Source organism: Sebastes fasciatus, chromosome 21 (genome assembly GCF_043250625.1).
Source record: "Sebastes fasciatus isolate fSebFas1 chromosome 21, fSebFas1.pri, whole genome shotgun sequence".
In the NCBI taxonomy this organism is placed as follows: domain Eukaryota; kingdom Metazoa; phylum Chordata; class Actinopteri; order Perciformes; family Sebastidae; genus Sebastes; species Sebastes fasciatus.
Window position 1 is genome coordinate 12,042,949 of NC_133815.1, and position 8,095 is coordinate 12,051,043.

Here is an 8,095-nt window from a genome sequence, read left to right on the forward strand (position 1 = left end):
GAGTAGGCCAAAGTTAACCATGTACTTTCAGAGAATCTCAGGGCTTCACATCTAGCAGACCTTGTCACCATAAGCATTAAAACAGTGACCCGACAGTTTTATCTTCTGTGACTGTAAACAACAGAGGGCTGAAGTACTTGTTATGTCTTGTGATGCTCTGTTGTCTGTTCTGTGCTGACGTAATGATTCACTTTCTATTTTTCTCTTCTTTGCACTTATCTGTGTGTTTTGTATTAGTATGTATAAATGCTGACTACTGTTGTGTTCGGGGCTCACTTGCCACAGCCCACTCAGGTGGCTGTGCTTGTGAGTCCATCTGCAGATGCTTTTCTTATTAATATATGCTTTTTTATTAAATTTACTTGAAAGACAAGTTATTACCTTGGTTTGTGTCTTGTTTTAACAGAAACTGCCACCACACCCTCAAACAAAGCTAATTAGAGCGGAGCTGGAGCGGAGTCCGAAGAGTTTGGTTCAGTTGACCAATCACAACAGAGGGGCCCAGCCAACCAATCAGAGGAACTCTAACAGAGCGTTTCAGACAGAGGGTGAAAAGAGGTGCAGCAGCACAGCCGGTATGGGAAAAATAAAGCATTTTATGAACATTAAAGCATGTAAACATGATCTAGTAGACACCCGAAATACAAGCATGCACCTGGAAATGAGCAAATGAGCATATTAGGTCCTCTTTAAGAGCCCATTGAGCTCCTGAATCCTCAGCTTCCTGTTCGCTTATACCTCTATACCTCAAAGCCAGCTACCAGTTCTGTCAGTGCCTTGGCCGGGCTCCACCAGCAATCCCTCTGTGGAGCTTTAGGTGGCTCTCCCCTGTTATTCTACGCTTTCCGTGCCTCCGTTTGATCCTCTACTTATCACCCAACACAGTGATTAAATGTCTAAGTCAACTGCCAGCCTTTTCCTTTTGTGATTGCATGGCAGCAGCACATTTTTCACATGCTTCTCTCCAGTGTCAACAGTGCGCCACCTGTTTTACACCCAATTACTGTACAACAGAACCCAAACACTCCCTGCTCCCTCCAAAGCCTCCATAGACATTACAGCAGACAGGACAGGAGGGCTGTTTTTTGACAACACCCACTTCAATGCACAAGAGATGTAGAAAAGGATCTTAATTAAAGATAATGGTATTTGCTGAACACAAGTGCTCAAAACAGCATTGCCATAAATAGCTTGATGACTTGAGGATGGAGTTTAAGAAGCAGTGGGCTCATCGTCTCTTGCATTTAGTTTTATACTCAGAGCATCTTTGAAAGATTTATTGAGGATTCAAACTTGAGATTAATAGCCACGATGGCTTTGAGATAAAATGCTTTTTGTGCGCTTGTTGTGATTTAAGACATCATAGTAGATAGCCAGCCAACTTTATAAATCCACTGTGAGTCTTCTTTCATTTTTTGACATAATAGAGTCAGGATTTTATGGATTTGCCGCCAGCCTTTCAAAAAACGGACTTAATATTGTTTTATTGCCTTGATTCTTCAGGGCCTTTCCTACATTTAGTGAGACTTAAACATGATGTTGAACTGATAATATGTTGAATAAGACCGTTATTGGATCTACAACATGACCCCAAACACAAGTATTGCCACTATGTGGAATAACATACTGTACATTTCTTTGTCTATGGATGACTTTTTGACAAATAAAAGGAATACATTTGTTCATGCATAGCCCATATAACAAGGAAAACATCTAATATTACTTATTTGGTATAAAAACAATGGTCATTTCTGTATTTTGCCACCTTCATTAAATGTGCAAGCCCATGAGAAGGAAAAACATTTGCCAATTTTGCATTTATCATTATTATTTTTACATATATAGCAGTGTGGTCTGTGCGACCCCAAACACCGAGGAAGGAAAGTCAGTGTCAACAAACTCAAGGGTTAAAGTGATATAGTTTCCTATTTACTCTACATCTGTGAAGAGTACTTTATAAGTCCATCCAAGATGAGTGTGAATACATCTCCGGTTTAAACACCATAAAAATCCACATCTTTATTGGAAAATGTCGTCAAAACTCAAATTGAATGTGGTTTAAAGAGGGGTTTCCTGACTGAGCTATTTTTCAAAAATAACATAAACCCAGAAAGTGTTTTTGAGCACTGCGACAGCTGCACACAGGAGCATATTCATGAAATGCTTGCTTTGCGTTCCATGTGTATCATGTTCAGGGATTTGTGGGGAGAGTGAAAACGCTTGCATGTAAAGGCTGTCACGTTGGCTGCTCATTTAAGCATGACGTGTTGGGCACGGAGACGCAGGCTGAGGGCGACGCCGGGAGTCGGTGTGATGGTCTCGGTGTTGTTTTTAACACACAGGAACGTGGACCTGGGCGTGTGGCGCTGCTTTGGGCTGTGGTCTGCGGGAAGGTGAAGAACCAAGCATCTTTCTTAGAGCTAAGCCTAAAACGCTATACAATCTTAGAGTGGCACAGAGGTCCAATAAATCACCATGTTGCTCTGTGAGTCTCGAACTGGGCTGAGGGGTGTGAATGAGCTCTTTGATAAGCATGTAGTCTGAGCTTGCTCTGGTTGTGGTGGGGATGAGGGGGCCTCTGGTGAAATTGTGGGGCTAACTGCAGCTCTTTGTGATGCCTTCAGGGCTTCTGCAGGATCTGAGAGATCCCAGCTGACCCTGAGCAGGGCTGTGAGTGCACATCTATGACCTTTTGACCCCGAGGGGAGAAGTAAAGAAAAGGAGTTAAAGATGCTGCAGTCTGGGAGGCAGCACAAAGTGGACCATTTGGCAGCCAGTCACTCTCACCGTGAACGGAGAATTTAGGGGAAGATAATCTCAATGACAAGATCTTACATTTTGCGATCATCCATCATCGTGAGACATAAGATGAAACATGAGTTACACTAAGCTTTGCTCAGACATCTGCAGCCCACAGACTTCCATCTGCTGCATTACAAAGCACAAAGACTTGCTTACAGTAATAGAAATCAGTGAAGTTGGGGCTGGGAGGCTAAATGAAGAACAGGGGGCCTTGGCAGCAGAGCATAGTGGTTAGAGAATGAGAAAGGATGTCAAGGAATTAACAGGCTGATATCATATGTCGGTGATTCCCAACCTTTCTGGCTATTTGGCCCTTTAAAAGAGTGATTCTTTTTTCCTGTATTATTTGAATATATTTTAGAGGACTGGAAAGGTTAAACTATTCAGTAAGTCACAAGGGAAAAAAAGAGGAACATCTGAAAATAAATGTAACCGGGTGGTAAATCTATTTAAATGTAATTTTCCACTTAGGTTTGGTATAGTTGTCTAAGCTGTTTAAATGGTAAGACATGTGTTCTTTGTTGTTTTCTTTAAGTCTAAGTAAAATGCAGTGATGTAGTGTAACTACTCTTTACTCAAGTACTGTATTTAAGTACAAGTTTGAGGTACTTGTACTTGAGAATTTCCATTTACTGATACTTAATACCTCTACTCTGTTACATCTCAGAGGGAAATATTGTGCTTTTTACTGCTCTGCATTTATCTGACAGCTTTAGTTACTTCACAGATTTATATTTTGTATTATTAATCTGAATGAACTAATAAATTATGATATATTATTGTAGATTAAGTTGCCCAGCTGTGAAGTATTTAAGATTTACCACACCATAACCAGCTGCAATATTAATGTGATGTATACAGTAATGCATCAATAATTATAACCCAATAATATAACATATATTATTCTGAAATGGGCTATTCTGCATAATAATAAGTACTTTTGATACTTTAAGTATATGTTTACTCTAATACTTTTGTACTTTTACTCAAGTAAGATTTTGAATGCAGGACTTTTACTTGTAACAGAGTATTTTTACACTGTAGTATTACTACTAGTACTTAAGTAAAGGTTCTGAGTACTTCTTCCACAACGGGTAAAATGTGTATGTGAAGCAGATTGGGAGTAGGTCGCTACAGTCTCAGTTGCTATTGCGGTTTTTGGCTACAAGGTGGCAGCATTCAGTGACATTACGGTTAATCGGCTAAGTGCATCATGGTCTTTCTTCATGTTTACCTGGAGATTTGCAGAGTGGAAGGTGCTGTCAGTGTAGAGTAGTAGGTAAATACACACATAGCTTGTAAAATATTGCAGTACAAATACATAAAAGACGTTATCTGTCCATATTTGAACGTGATGGTTTGATATTTAGGCACTGGTTGAATTCATGTCCTGGAATCTGTTGTCACGGTAGCATGGTGAGCTATTGTTAGCCTGCATAAAGCCTGCTATTGTACTTTGTTACTAGAGAAATTGTAAAGGTTTTACATTAATTTCTATCTCTGTTTGAAGACAGGAAGACAATTCTTAAGGAGTGAAATCTCCGGGAAGTTCCACGTGGGTTTGGTGAAACTTGTCGGAATGTAAGTGTCCTTTTTTATAATTATAATGTTACATTGCAGGCTACATTCCCAGGTTATTTTCTTGGGCATATGGGCTATTTAACAGGTTTTATTTTCTGTTTTCTGTTTATAATTCATAGCCCACTGCCATATTTTGTGTTCATTGTTTTTTTCCTTGAAGTGTTACTGCCGTTAAAAACGGCCAAAAACTGTAATAACACAAGTTGTTCTCTAAAACCCCCAGGGGTCCTTGAGGGAGTTCCAGGGGGTCCCCAGAAAAATGTTGAATAGCTTATTTTCACTATTTAATTCACTTTAGAAGTGAGCCCAATGTGACTACTCTGATCATAGGTTTCACTTTCTCCACGTTTATCTCCTCAACTGTAGTTGCCAGCTATAGAATACTGGTCTTAATCATATCTAACAACCAAAATCTTTTCAGATGGAGGTCCCTGAAGCGAAATCTTATCAAATGGGGATCCGTGACATAATGTGTAGCGATTTAGGGGTCCTTGACACAAAAAAGGTTGACAACCACTGCTCTTTAAGAACTCAGTTTCTACGCACTCTGTTAAAATGACCTGTTGCAAATATGGTCAACAATAAAATTAAAGCTACAAGAACCCCTGAAGTAATTGTGTCCTGTGTGGCTTCTAATTCCACGGGCTACATCAATAATGTCATTTTGAGTTGTAAAATGTTTCAAAATCCAATCTTGCAAGCCTCCAGATTTATCAAGCAAAAGTTTAAATTCAGATTTATAGGTCCCCTTATAAATATTACAGAGAATAAGAGAGGGTGAACATTTATAGAGCGCTGGAAAATGTAATTAATTGTTGCTGAAATACCCTCCTAAAAAGATTTAATCACGGGACAAGACCAAACACAAGGTACAAAGGAGGCAGTGTGTAACTTAGATTTAGTGCACACTGGGGAGAGCTGGGAATTGGATTTGCTTAATATTAAGGGCGTAATAAAAGTCTATAAAAATGTATGAAAAATGTAAAAAAGTGTTTCACACAGCCAATTACAAATAAACACAGATGTAATTGAATTTATTCCAATCGTCCCCATTTAGTTCAATTGCCAAGTCTCTCCTCCAAAGTGATTTAGTGCCTAAGAAGAGTGATTATTACCCCTCCCAATTTTTTTTTAACGAACATTCTCCCACGTTGCATAGAGATGATGCTTAAGTCTGGAAATTTGGACATTATGAAACTGTAGATTTGAAGAAGAGCAGAAAAGTGAGGTGAAGGTATATATATCGTTTGAATCAGATTAAATGATATAAAACTATTTTCTTGCTGCAAATCATTGATAATTCAATTCATAATTCATAATCTCTTTCTTATACCATTTATTAAACATAGTGCCCCCTATGCCTGGTCCAAATTTATAATTTCTCGCTAGAGAGAGGCCTAATTTCTACCACAGCATCTCAATATCATGCTGGGAATCATATATAGTAATGCTACTTATTACTGAATTTTGATTAATAGCTGCAGGGATGTAAGTGATATCCCTGGTAAAAGGGAATATCACTACTTTTTATTCACATCAGTCACTCTGGAAACAGAAACTTGGCCGAAAGAGGGGAAAAACAGGTGAGCTCCAAAACTTTAAGAATATTATATACGTACATTAGCAACACAGCAGGACTTTATTAAAGGGCTTATCTTGACTGCAATATGAACTAGTGCAAATTAACCACTATGCAGAGATTGTTACGACCTGAAGCTGAGTATGAATGGCCTTTTTGTGATACACATTTGCCCACTCAAGGCTGAAGTGCTGCCATTAAATAACACAGAATGACTTTCCTTGGCAAATATCTTGTTTTCTTTTTCTTAACTGTTATATGTAGCTGTTGTATCTGGCATTAAAATCGGCCAGGAAAAGGTTTTATCTGATTGATTAGCGTAAAGATACATGTTTTCCTACACTACAGCCCGGTCTGACAGGCCGTAATAGTTACCTACCTCAGCTTCCCCCTACATACTGTATCACCCCTGTACAGGAATAAATCAGAACAAAAGACAAGACTTTGTTTGACTGCAGATGTGAAGTAGGAATGTTGGTTTTGGCTGCCATAAACTGATTCACTGAAAGGCACATGGGTGGAAATAATGGCTAACATGTACATATCAGTGTAAATTAACAGTGTTATCACCACTCATGTTTGATGTTAAGTGCAAATAATCAGAAAAGGGCAGCTGCTCATATCAGTCTGACACTCCTTTTCCAATAGGGAGAACAGAACACTTCCTGGCAGTGCTCGGCGAGGCACCGGCAGCACTAAACCACTAATAGAAGTTAATTCCACAGACCAAAGTCACGGGCAATAAAAGCTGAAGGTCTGGAAATTTACCTGCACTGGAATGGCTAATATATAAAAACATAATGAAGTCGGTCTACCGCAACTGTTGTCAAGGTTTCTAAAGTTTTTGTCAAGACTGTGACCCAAATTTTGCACATTAAGTGTCGGATTGGGACCCAGGCCCACTCATACTTTCAAGGGCTTTGTCAATAAATCGATTCATTATGAGACTACAGCTCTGGTTGATGGGAAACCTCCTTTTGATTCATAGCAGGATCAGTATTTAATCAAAACAACAGTGCTCTCTGGTGGCAGCAAAGAAACAGTACAGCACATAACTTTTTCTGGGGTCGCTGTAGCTCAGTATGTGGAGACAATATTATGTTCCTGCAATAGAAGAGGCTGCAGGTTCAGGACCACATTTCTAGGACCATAGATTGTTCCACAGAAATACTGCTTCCTGTTCTGCAACGTGATCTCACAGAAATGGCCCACATGAAATGACCACGACTGCATTATGTAGTGGTGACACGTAACATGTTAAATTATGTACAGCCACCACGGCAACAATTTAGGTTTAGGCAACAAAAGTACTTTGTTAGGTTAAGGCAACAAAAGTACTTTGTTAGGTTTAGGAGAATGAACAGCCAATAGGAACGCTCTCTCTCTGAAAAAACCTGTGTTTGGCCAAAGTCTCCCGTCACGGGCTAAATTTTTTAAAGTCTGAAAACAGAGCCATGATGAGGTGCAGAAGTCTAGTTTTCTCTCAGAACACTTGAATTACAATATGCTGAAAGGTTATTATGGCATTTTTGCCCAATGATGCCATAAACTACTAAATCCTATAGTATTAAACAAGCATTTACACTAAAAAAACTAGGGTCCTAGGACTGCGGTCCTGAAACTGCAGCCTCCTCTATTGCAGGAACTTGCTACTCAGTAGAGCAGGTTGTCCTTTAACCACAAGGTTGGCGGTTTGATCCCTGACTCCTACTATCTGCATGTCAAAGTGTCCTTTAGTGAGACATGGAACCCCAAGTAGCTCCCAGGCACTTAACAGCAGCCCACTGTTCCTAAATGGCTTTTTTTTTATCATCATGAAATACAACCAAAGCATGCAGTACCACATTTAACCACCAGAGTATACTACATGTCAAGATTTACTCAAGTTTAAGAGCCATGTAGTCAGCACATCTCACAAAACTGACACTAACCAGTAATTGAGACATAAAATAGCTCCATAAAATAAAGACTCCCTCTGGTGCTGATAAATTAGGGCAGCAGAGATTGCTTTTTCTCCTTTGGTGAATGTGCTTTTACATAAAGACTACAGTCCAGAATATGCTGAGATACACTGACAAAGAATTTCATGGGACAAAGTGTATGAATTTGCTGCAGAATGGAGTTAACTGGATC